Source organism: Vipera berus (assembly GCF_964194415.1).
Source record: "Vipera berus genome assembly, chromosome: W".
Taxonomy (NCBI): Eukaryota; Metazoa; Chordata; class Lepidosauria; order Squamata; family Viperidae; genus Vipera; species Vipera berus.
The window spans coordinates 2,873,675-2,886,438 of NC_138210.1; the positions used below are offsets into that span (position 1 = coordinate 2,873,675).

The 12,764-nt window shown below is 51.4% G+C and overlaps 1 protein-coding gene across 4 annotated transcripts in view; it reads right to left on the bottom strand.

The window, feature by feature from the left end:
* Positions 1 to 12,764, bottom strand: part of LOC308676552 (chromobox protein homolog 1-like) — a 74,126-nt gene that overhangs the window by 38,561 nt on the left and 22,801 nt on the right. The gene's annotated exons all lie outside the window — the stretch shown is intronic.

A 12,764-nucleotide genomic window follows, 5' to 3' on the forward strand; every position in this document is an offset into this window, starting at 1 on the left:
TCCCCACTGACCGGGATAAGGTGGGGTTTGTGTTAAGCCTTCTCTCTGGTGATGCAGCTCATTGGGGCACACCTCTGCTGGCTCAACCTAGTCCATTGTTGGACAACTTTGTGGGATTTTGTGATCATATGCGTCTGATGTATGAGGACCCTATAAAGACGCAGACCGCTACCCGACGCGGAGTTGCTGCAGGACCTGATGGAGATGCTGATGGTGCACCTCGCGACGGGGAGTAGATCACGATGTCATCCAAGTAGATCACAAAAAACTGATCTAACAAATACCAGAAAATATCGTTCATGAAATGCTGAAACACGGCAGGGGCGTTGGTCAGGCCAAACGGCATCACCATGTACTCAAAATGTCCGTAACGAGTACCAAACACCGTCTTCCACTCATCACCTGGCCGAACCCTGACAAGTTTGTAAGCTCCACGCAGGTCCAGTTTCGTGAAGATCTTGCCTCCCGGAGTCGGTCCAAGAGTTCGGGGATGAGGGGCAGCGGGTAACGATTGCGCACCGTGATGGCGTTGAGTTTCCTATAATCGCAGCAAAGCCGCAATTCGCCCGACTTCTTTTTGACGAAGAGCACGGGTGCAGACACTGGCGAGGACGAGGGCCGGATGAAACCTTGAGCCAAATTCTTCTCCAGAAAGTCCCGCAAAGCAGCAACTCCGAGAACATCGGCTGTTTGCCAAATTGGAGAAGTGCCAGTTCTACCGGGTGACCATCGATTTCCTGGATCACTGCATTTCTCCTGAGGGCATCACCATGGAGCCGAGTAAGGTTGAGTCTTTGCAGAGTTGGCAACGCCCACGTCGTGTGAAGGATGTTCAGCGACTTCTTGGGTTCGCCAACTATTATCGAGCTTTCATCCCTGGGTTTGCTACCTTGAGAGTCCCCGTCAGTCGGCTCCTGAAGAAGACTCGGTTTCAGTGGAATGCTCCAGAATAACGGGCTTTCCAGGCTTTGAAGGAAGCCTTCATGAAGGAGCCCATCTTGAAGCATCCTGACCCGCAACGGCCGTTTGTCGTGGAGGCGGAGGCCTCCAACATTGCCATTGGGGCGGTTACTCCAGGCAACGACGCCCAGCAGTACCCTCTTCCCTTGCGCGTACCATTCACGAAAACTGAACCCTTCGGAGCGCAATTATACAATCTGGGAGAAGGAGCTGCTGGCCATCAAAATGGCGTTCGAGGCCTGGAGGCATCATCTGGAGGGAGCGCGGCATCAAATCGAGGTCAGGATGGACCATAAGAATTTGGAAAGCCTGCAGACCGCTCGGAAATTGAACCAACGCCAGATTCGGTGGCCACTTTTCTTTCCGAGGTTCAATTTCTGAGTTCGGTACATACCCAGCGGGCACAATCAAAGAGCGGATGCTCTGTCCAGGAAGCCCGAATATTCCCGAGCGGAAGACAAGCTTCTGCCCAGGACAGTGATCCCCATCGAGTCTTTTGCTGCGGTGCAGGAGCCGGTTGATATATGGGCACGGATCCAGGAGGCACAGCAGCAGGATGTGTGGGTGGCTCAGCGGAAGGAGGAGGTGGGGCCAGATTCTCCTTGGACGGTCACAGATGGACTCTTGTATTATCGTGACCGGCTATACGTTCTGCGAGGGCCACTCAGGGGACTCATCCTCAGCCAGTGTCACGATAACCCGGCAGCGGGGCATTTTGGCCTGTTCAAGACCCTGAACCTGGTCTCCTGTACCTTTTGGTGGCCCCGAGTCCGACATGATGTCCAGACCTATGTCACTTCCTGTATCCCATGTAGGCAGACCAAGTCAGCGTCAGGGGCCCCGCCTGGATTACTGCAGCCCTTGCCGACACCCAAAAGACCCTGGGGGGCTGTGTCCATGGACTTTCTGATGGATTTACCCCATCTTCTGGTTTTACGACAGTGTTTGTGGTGGTGGACATGCTGACCAAGATGGCGCATTTCATCCCCTGTCGTGGTTTACCGTCAGCCCGCGCCACTAGTCGTACGTTCATTCAGCAGGTGTTTCGGCTGCACGGCCTCCCTGATAAGAGTCGTCTCTGATAGAGGGGCCCAGTTTACAGCCTGTTTCTGGCAGGAGTTGATGCAAGATTTGCCTCTCGTCCGCGCATCATCCTCAAACTGACGGGGGAACCGAGAAGGTCATCGGTATTCTGCGCTGCTACGTCAATCTGCAGCAAAACAATTGGGTGGACTATCTGGCCATAGCTGAGTTTGCATTCAACAATTCGCAGCACACCTCCACACAGATGACACCGTTCTTGGCCAATGTGGGATATCACCCCCGGTTTTTCCCTTTCTCCAGTGGACTCACCGAAGCCGGCAGCAAACGACTACATGGCAGAGTTACAGGCGCTCCATCGATTGGTGCGGCATCAGAGAAGGCCAAGGCCGATTACAAAAGGTTTGCTGATCGGTCAAGGCGGAATACGCCTCCACTATTGGTGGGAGATCGGGTCTGGTTGTCCACCAGGAACCTACCGTCAACACGGCCGGTGAGAAAGTTAGATCACAGATATTTACGACCATTCCCAATCAAGGCTGTCATCAATCCGGTCGCCTATCGCTTAACTCTGCCACGTTCCCTCCATGTGCATCCAGTCTTTCATCGGTCTCTGTTGGTCCCCAAGCAACCGGCCTGTCCACTCCGCCGAGCAGAACCTCCCCCACCAGAACATCATGATGGAGACAGCGCCCCCGAGTACGAGGTCGCCAGGATCAGGGACTCCCGTTGGCTGAAAGGTCCTTTCCAGTGTCTGATTAAATGGAAAGGCTACGGACCAGAGGAGTTCACCTGGGAAAACGCGACCACCGTTCATGCTCCTGCTTTGGTGTCTGCCTTTCATGAACAATTCCCATCCCGACCGCATCCGGATCGGCAGACCCGGAGAAAGGGCCCTGCGGTGTGGGATAGTTTTGTGATTCAGCGTCAGCCTGTGGTTTCGGCAGCTGAATCGGACAATTCGGAGGAGGAGGAGGAGGGGATTGGAGAGCCTGCAAAGGAAAGTTCTGAGGCATCGCAGAGCTCTCAGCCAGGCCCCTCCAGTCTTGTTCCTCCTCAGACCCAGCTGTGTGAGCCTGAAAGCTTGGACGAAGACGATTCACAGCTGGCTTTGTTCAAGGACGCTTGAAGCAGGAGGCAGACAAGAAGGAGTGAACAAAGGAAGGCAATGAGGCACCTCGGGAGGAGGCAAAGAGAAGCCATGCCTTGAAACTGTGTTCAAAAGGGGAATGTGTGGGAGGTGCTGGTTGCTGAAGGCAACCGTTTGAACAGCTTCTGATTTAGTCGTGGTTAGTATTTGTTTTGCTCTGTTTTGGATCTGTTTCATTTCATTTGTGTAAATAAATTTGGTTGGCTTACTTTCAGCCTATTGACTATTGAAAAGGGGTTGTCCCTGACATTTCTGCAGGGCCGGTAGTAGGCTGGAACAGAACAGTCCCTGCTGTCCACATCGAAAGCACTTGACTGGCGGACCTGTAGGTGGTCTAGGTCTTTTGGCAGTAGCAGTCGGGACTTTTCGGGGGGGGTAGCCCTCTGGATCCTGGTTTTGGTGCAGCTTAAGGTGGGGGAGGGTTTTTATAGCGGGCGAGCTGGACATCTAATTTCACCACTGCCTGGTACCATTCATGCAGCTGGTCGGGTACAGCTCGGTAGATACATGGCTGAGAAAGGTGGTCGTCTAACCCTTCTCTAAAAAGATAAAATTATTGATTGCTCAGGCCATCTTTCTATCCAACCTGCCATCTTTCGAATCTCCCGCACGTACTCTAGGGCAGGCCGGCCAGCTTGCTTTATCTTATGGATTTGTTCTTCCGCTTTGAGGGCAATGGATGGGTCCTCAAATCTTTCCCTCAGCCCCAGGAGGAAAAGGTGGGGGTCCTCCCATTCAAGGGCCTGCTCGTTATATAAATTGTTCAACCATTCAGATGCTTCTCCCTCTAGGATGGATGCAATCACATTGACCATCACACCTGGGTCCGGGTAAATGTGACCCCAGCGATTCAATTGAGCGTGTACTTGGTTGAGGAAAAAAAATCAGTTTCTCTGGGTCCCCATTGAAGGTTGCTCTGAAGGGTGGGCTCATCATTGCTTGCTGGGGCCCCCATTGCTGCTGGTCCCACCCTAGTTGTTGGTTCAATGGCTGCTGGGGCCCCCATTGCTGCTGTCCCCCCTTGGTTGTTGGATCAACGGTTGCTGGGGACCCCACAGCTGTTGTTGTGCCCCCAGATGCTGCTGGCCCCCTCCTGGTTGTTGATTCACCGGCTGCCAGGGCCCCCACTGCTGGTGTGTCTCCAGTGGCTGCTGGCCCCACTCTGGTTGCTGATTTAATGGCTGCCAGGGCCCCCCCTGCTGCTGGCCCCTCTGGCCCTGCTGTACGTTCAGGGGTTGCACATCTGGGTCCTGCTGCTGCCACCCTTGGTGTTGTCTTCCCACCAGCTCCTGATCTACAGGCTTCTGCACCACCCCCATCTGTTGCAAGGCTTCTATTAGCTGGGGCAAGCTCAGAGGTTGTTGGCCTTTCACTTGTGGGGGCTGCCCAACCTCCCATTGCTGCAGAGGCTCTAGGCTGGGGTCCTCTGTCTCTATGGGTCTGGAGGGCTTGGCAGGGGACTCCTGGGTCTGGCAGGCAGTCTGATCTGCAGACAGGATTTTCCACTCACCCGAGTATTCAATCTCAGCTGGCCTGGCTGCTCCCCACCAGTCTGGGGAAATCCTTGCTCGAAGGAAGCCGGAATCTGAAATCTCCACCCCTTGCACAATATATTAAAACACAATTCTCCACCTTTCTAATTTTGTCATTAATCATATTCTCCAATTAATTTAAAGAATCAGTTTCCCTTCCGTTAGAAAACCCGCCAAGTTCTTATCTTTGTTGGTTTCAGATGGCCTTGAAGGTACAATCCTCTTCCCCCCTCCCAACCTTAAACTCAATCTCTTAAAGCAATACACAAGTTTAACATATGAAATGGCTACTTCTTCATCTCTTGTCAAGCAATAACATTCGATGTTAGCAGCGTTGACATCAGAGGGGAACCCCCCCCTTATGGAGTCAGCCAGGTCTCAATGATGCATGCCAGGTCGGCTCACTCCTCATTATGATCTTGAATAAGGAGAGCCTTATTGACTGACCTGGCATTCACCAGCACCACCCGAACCTCAGGGCCTCTGTGGGTATGCTGTTCAGGAACTGGAAGTGAGCTCAGGGAGCTGGAACACACAACACATTGGGGGTGTCTTCCTCTGTAACGGCCTGCCCTCTGACTCCCGCAGCATCCTATGCCCGTCACCACTCTAATACAGTCCTGACCCACATCCTCAAAGGTGATCATCCCCCTCCCCCCCCTCCTCGTAGACCCAAGGGCACAGCCGTCCCCCTCAAGCCACTCTCATTCTTTCAGGCATCCTGGGGAGATAGGTGAGGGAGGAAGCTGCCATGGTGCTATAGCTCAAGCTGTCAGCACCAAGGGCTCCCCTCCTCCAGTCCCCGTACAACATACACAACATCCTATATCCTGAGCTGGTCCCTCTCACTGGTTAGTCACATATCACATAAACCCAAGCCTTGCTGAATAGCATTCATATGTCCATTACCTGTGATGATTTCATTCAATAGCATAGTCTTTTTCTATAATAGGTGGTATAAAGCTACTACTCTGGAATCTGATCCCACAAAAAATGGCACCTACAACTTAATTTAATTTAATTTAATTTAATTTAATAATATTTATATACCGCCCTTCTCCCTAAGGACTCAGGGCGGTTCACAGGGCAAAAGTCAAATACAAAGTACAAACATTAAAAAAAAGATTAAATAATTGCCCAAGTTAAAACAATTAATACAATAATAAAACCCCAAAAATAAAATTAAAAATACAAAAAATAAAAACCCCACCAATCCCCATCAGGCTAGGCCGGCTTGTACAAACAAAAACGTCTTGAGATCGCGACGAAAGGAGCGAAGATCGGGCGCCATCCGGAGCTCTACCGGCAACTGATTCCACAGCTCCGGAGCGCCCACAGAGAAGGATCTCCCCCTGGGCGCCACCAATCGACATTCTCTGATCGGTGGCACCCTGAGGAGGCCCTCTCTGTGGGAACGCACAGGACGCAGGGAGCTTGATGCCGGCAGCAGATGTTCCCTAAGGTACTCCGGCCCCATGCCATGAAGGGCTTTGAACACCATTACCAGTACCTTGAATCTCACCCGGAAGGCAACTGGCAACCAATGCAGCTCACGGAGCAAAGGTGTAACGTGGGAGTATCGGGAGACTCCCAGCACAACTCTCGCGGCTGCATTCTGTACCAGTTGGAGCTTCCGGGTGGTCCTCAAGGGCAGCCCCATGTAGAGAGCGTTGCAGTAGTCCAGACGAGAGGCCACGAGCGCATGAGTGACCGTGCATAAATCATCCCGGCTAAGATAGGGCCGCAACTGGCGCACCAGGCGAACCTGGGCGAAAGCCCCCCTAGTCACAGCTCCTATATGGTCTTCCAAGGTGAGCCGTGAATCTAGGAGGACTCCCAAGTTGCGAGCCCTATCTACGGGGGGTAATAGTTCACCCCCCATAGCAAGAGGTGGAATGTCCGAATAGACCCGGGATGAAGGTATGCAAAGCCACTCAGTCTTGTCGGGGTTGAGTTGAAGTCTGTTCCTCCCCATCCAGACCCGAACCGCCTCCAGGCAACGGGACATCACGTTGAGGGCATCACTGGGGTGGCTTGGGGTCGAAAAGAAAAGTTGGGTATCATCCGCATACTGATGATACCCAACTCCAAAACCACGAATGATCTCACCCAGCGGTTTCATGTAGATGTTGAACAGGAGAGGCGAGAGGACCGACCCCTGAGGAACTCCACAAACGAGAGACCTCGCGGTCGACCTCTGCCCTCCTGCCAACACCGACTGCGAACGTCCCTGGAGATAGGAGGAGAACCACTGTAAAACTGTGCCTCCCACTCCCAGTCCCCTGAGACGCCGCAGCAAGATACCATGGTCGATGGTATCGAAAGCCGCCGAGAGGTCTAATAGGACTAGAACAGAGGAATATCCCCTGTCCCGAGCCCTCCAGAGATCATTCACCAGCGCGACCAATGCCGTCTCCGTGCTGTGCCCGGGCCTGAAGCCCGATTGGTACGGGTCTAGATAATCCGCTTCATCCAGGACCAGAGGGAGCTGATGCGCCACCACACTCTCAACAACCTTCGCAAGAAAGCGAAGGTTGGAGACAGGACGAAAGTTGTTCAATACAGCTGGGTCCAAGGCAGGCTTCTTGAGGAGAGGCCTCACCACCGCCTCTTTCAAGACGGCGGGGAAGCTACCCTCACCCAAAGAAGCCGATATAACTGCCTGGAACCAGCTGCGTGTCCTCTCCCGGGCTGCATAGACCAGCCAGGAAGGGCACGGGTCCAGTAAACATGTGGTGGTGCTCAGCCTCCCCATGATCCTGTCCACTTCCTCCGGAGTCACAGAATCAAACTCATCCCAGATAGTATCGACAAGACCGCCCGTGTCCTGATCGCCAGACTCTGCCCAGTCAGAGTCCAGACCGGTCCGAATCCGAGCGATTTTGTCCGACAGATGCTGGTTAAACTCCTCGGCACGACCCTGCAAGGGATCCTCCCTCACCTCCTGATTTAGGAGGGAGCGAGTCACCCTGAACAGGGCGGCCGGGCGATTATCTGCGGACGCGATAAGGGTGGCGAAGTGGTTAGACCTCGCCTCCCTTATCGCAGCGAGATAAGACCTAATGTGGGCTCTTAGTCGCAATCGGTCGGATTCGGATCGGCTGGATCTCCAACCGCTCTCTAGGCCCCGTCTCCGACGCTTCATCTCCCGGAGCTCCGCAGAGAACCATGGAGCTCGACGGGATCTGCACCGGGTCAGGGGCCGCAGGGGTACAACTCGGTCAAGAGCCTCAGTGGCCGTCCTTTCCCAGGCTTCCACTAAGGCATCTGCCGAGCTGTGAGCAAGGGAGGCAGGTGGGGACCCCAGCGCTGCCTGGAACCTCTGGGGATCCATTAAGCGTCTGGGGCGGTACCATTTAATTGGTTCCATACACCCACGGCGGGGGGTGGCAAAACGGAAGACCAGGCGCAGGAGATGATGATCGGTCCATGACAGGGGCATAATAATTGGAGAGCCCCCACCAAGATCATCTAACCACCGTCCAGATAAGAAAACTAAGTCAAGGGTGTGGCCTCCCTCATGAGTCGGTCCCAAAATTACTTGCGTCAGGTCCATGGCCGTCATGGAAGCCATGAACTCCCGAGCCAACTCAGATGATCCTCCCAGCGATGGTAGATTGAAGTCCCCCAAAACTATAAGTTTCGGGAACTCAATCATCAGCCCAGAGAGGACATCGAACAGCTCAGGCAGGGCTGCTGCTGCGTGACTAGGCGAAAGGTACACCAGCAGCAAGCCCAACTGCGCACCAGGGCCGCATCTCAGAAAGAGAGACTCACACCCGACTATCTGGGGAACGGTGGCCTCCCGCGGACATAAGGTCTCCCTCATAACAACAGCCACACCCCCACCCCTACCCTGAGCCCGAGGCCGGTGCAGCACCCGAAAACCTGGTGGGCAAAGATCAACCAGAGGAATCCCGCCCTCTGGGCCCAACCAAGTCTCCGTGATGCAAGCCAGGTCCGCCTGCTCACCCTCGACCAAATCACGGACGAGAGGAGCCTTATTAGAGACAGACCTGGCATTCAAATACACCAGCCGGAGCTCAGGAGGCTGCACACCCTCACTCCCGGGACCTTGGGAGAGAGCCAGAGGGTCGGAGTGCCCCACCGCTTGTAACCAGCGGAGAGGCCTTCCCTGAGATCGATACGGCCCTCTGCTCCTACATCTGCTGCCATTCCCTGACGTCGTGGGGATAGGTCGCCCCACGACCAGCCCTGGAGCCCCGGAGGTAACCGACCCCCGCTCCTCCCCCCTGCGATCTGCATCGGCCCTAGCCAGAACAGAGGTTGTTGGATCGCCCCCCTTATCCAAACAACCAAAAGAACCCTCCCGCCTCCCTAACCCTCTAAAAAACTTAGACAGAAAAATAATCAGGGGCCTCTTATTAGGTCTACGTCGGAGGCCCCTACCCGTGCCCAGCCAACTCTCAGGGTCCCAATAAATGGGCCCTTCCTTGAGGTTATAATTGGCTAGAGAGGCGGGTCGCACCCAGGAAGGGGGAGCACCCCTGAGGGCGAACAAGTCCGTGGAAGAATATTTAAAGGAAGGCATAAAAAGCAGTCCGGATCGCAGGCAGTCCATAGGTCATAGTCCATGAGGAGGATCTGTTCAGAGGATAGATAGGTGTCCCAGACCTCCGTCCAGCCGCTGCCACTCAGCTGGATAAACCCCCCGGACAGGCCTACCACCGTCCTCTCACGACAGCCGCAGAACCAATTCTCAGGGGGATGGTAGTCTGGAACAACCGCTCTGGGTATAGCATGCCCCATAAAGCTCTCACCTCTAGGGGCAGCAGATGTAAGTTCAAGCCATCCTCTCACGATGGCTAATACCCAGAGTTCTCTGAATCCTTTGGGGGTATAGTGTGAAGGGCAATGCACAGTCAATTGTAAAGGCAGCAATAAAACCAGATAACAAACCATCATAATCAAGTCTGCTAACCGCCAAGTCCCCCCATTGTTCCGCCATTCCCAGAGGTAGTAATTGACCACCACTCCATGGGCCCTCAGTTCATAATTATTAGGGCCTTCCAGACTGTGGTCGACAAAAATTGACTCCCCCAGGTCCATTAAGTTCCCCGGAGCTCCCTCGAAATCCCAAGACATCGACCAGATCACAACAGGTGTATTGGGGAGCGCCGGTCTTCCAGGGTCCTTCGGAAAGACCCAGGTCCACAAGGCTCCACTGGGCTCCACCGGGGTCCCCCGGTTAGCCCAGGAACCTTCGGGGCCATCAGGAACAATGGGGGTGCCAACTTAAGACAGTTGCATGTCCAAGGTGGATAATAATGATTTTTTTAAAAAAAAAATCAGTTTTTTATTATTTAAATCATTTTTTTATTTAAATTGGATTGTTTATTTTTATCAAATTTATTTTAATAAAATGCTTTTGGAGTAAAAATCTATCTAAAGATAGTTTTCTATTTAAGATACGTTAATAATTTAGTTTATTCAGCATGAAATGGAGCTTAGTTATGTAGCATGAGGCTGTATATTCTGCAATATTTACATTTTTGGTAAACTCATTCAATGAATCCAAGCTCTTAAAGCTGAGATAACATGCACTGCACTGATGCATTCACACAATTTCAAAGTAATCATGTGATAAATCATAAAACAAAGTTCAGGAATATTTCTTTATCCCATTGTTTTGCAAATCTATGTACACTACAAACTGTATGATTGTTTGAAGAGAAATGTATCTGTACCAGGCTCTAAGTGTGAGGAGAAAGGGCAAGCAGTAAAAATGAAAGTGAAACCTTCTAAGCAGTTTCACCTTGTGATCTTTCTGCACATAGCTCGCTTTATTCCTCCCTTGAGGAGCAAAATGGCAGCAGGGCACAAAGGAGACCCAGTTTGGGAATATTTTAATAAAGTTCCTCTATCTATGGGTAAAGCAGGTATGCATGCAAAATGAAAGCAATGCAACAAAGAGATGCAAGGCCTGGTGGCCTGAATGAAGCAACATCATGAGAACTGCTGTGATGAAAGGACCACGTTTGAAGAGGCAGGACCTTCAGGTTGAAAGGAATAAAAGTATTATTCAGAAATTCCCAATGAGTCTAAAGGTTGAAGCAGAAGCCAACTGAAGATCAGAAATATTTTATCTAAGTATTGACAAGTACAAATACAAAAAGCAGAACTTACAAATTGTAAGAGGAAATATCGAAACAACATAGGAGACGGACTGTGGTAACAGAAAATTAGATGGTGAAAGATAGGATATGGACAAAGGGGCTTTCTGGAACATGGGAGGGACAGTGGTTTTAGGCGGTCCGGAAATTTTATCGGATGATTAGGGAAGGGGTGCTGAGTGTCATAGGGAAAGGGGATCTGCGTCGGGGATAGGATATAAATTGTGTCAAACAGCTCTGTAAGTTGTGGCTGAACTCCTGTGTGGTTTTCAGTCCACCAAGCCTTTGCAAACGCTTCTTTTGAAATAAAACTTTGTTGCTGGAATTCTAAGTGAGTTTGTTTTGTTTTGGATCTTGAGCCACATTCCAAACAACTTGGGGGCTCATCCTGGGATATCCAAATGGTCCCTGGATCACCAGGAGTGGCCACCCCTAAGGGGACAGGCACCACGTCTATTCTGATGGTTTCCTGAAAGGTGACCACCCCCGGCCCAGTACCCGTGAAGAACTGGATGCTAAATAGTGGATTCCAGGAACAAAAGAAGTCAGGTCAAAATTTTTTTTTGGATGCCCCGACAGTCTGAAGGACTGGCAAGGCAAGGAGGTGGGTCAAGTACCAACTGCCGGGAAACTCTGTGCACAGACCCAGGTAAGAAAATCAGGGCATTATCTGGGCGGCTGGGTGGGTAGACTGGTGTGAATCTGAGACCTGTGAGAGTGTGACTGAGACGCCCCGAGAGCCATAAGGGCTGGCAAGGCAAAGTGAGTGCGGACTCGAGTACCTGAGTTCCATACCTCCGAGAGAAGATTGGTGGGGAAAAAGAGGAAGTGACTTGGTGAAGCATAAGGTGGTCTCATTAGGTTGGTAAGGATAAGAGAACCAGACAAGAACCACTGATGGGTAATAGATTTTCCAAGAAGCCACAAAAGGATCAAAGAGGGGACTCCCAAGATGAGGGAAAGGGAGAGAATGTTTTCATCCCTCCTAACAGTCCCCTGGGAAAGATCCTGGCTGGATGGAATCCTCCTCCTTATAGTAGAATGGTAAAAGATTTAGATAAAGACCTGGTGATTCAATACTGTTATTTTATTTGGGGACAAGAACAAATAGATGAGGGAACTCAGTGGCCACAGTTAGGTAGTTTTAATTATTTTGTGTGCCAATCCTTATATGAATATGTATTTGCCAAAAAGGAAAAAGGCCCTAGAGAAATGGAATATGTTGTGATCTGGACACCAGATAAATGGCCTCCAGAGAAAAATCAATTATTCCTTAGTTTTGACGAAAACCAAACAGAAAAAATTCTATTTATTGAGGAGGAGGAGAGGGAAAGAGAGAAAAATAAATATAATCTACCACCTCCCTATAATCCTCAAATGAATCAACCCCGTTAATATGGGAGATTGAGGAGAGAACTTGAACAATGTAGACAAGATCTAGTTAATTTGCCTCTGAGAGATGGTGAAATAGAAACCAAACGAGATCACAGGCAACAACGAAGAGAAAACCTAAAAGAAATAGAACAGGAAAAAGAAGATAAATTATTCCCTCTAAGAGAGGTAGCAAGTGGCTTGGGGGCAGGCAATTTTCCCATAGTGGCAGGGGTCAGCAACCTGAAACAGTGAAAGAGCCACTCGGAACCGGTTCCCTCACAAAAGGAAAAACTGGGAGCCGCAAAAAATGTGTGCGCATGCACGTACATGCGCGCATGCGCAGAACAGGGTTTGACTGAAGAGTGGAGCCAAGGCGAGATATGCACCTACCCCGCATATTTGAATTGATTGGTTGAACTTTTTTAGTCCCACTTTTTTTTTTTTTGGACTGCACATGGCAGAGGACTAGGAGCCGCAGGAGTCGGCTGAAAGAGCCGCATGCGGCTCCGGAGCCGCGGGTTGCAGACCTGTGCCCTAAGGAGTAGTGAAGTAAGAACATTTAAAAAGGAACTC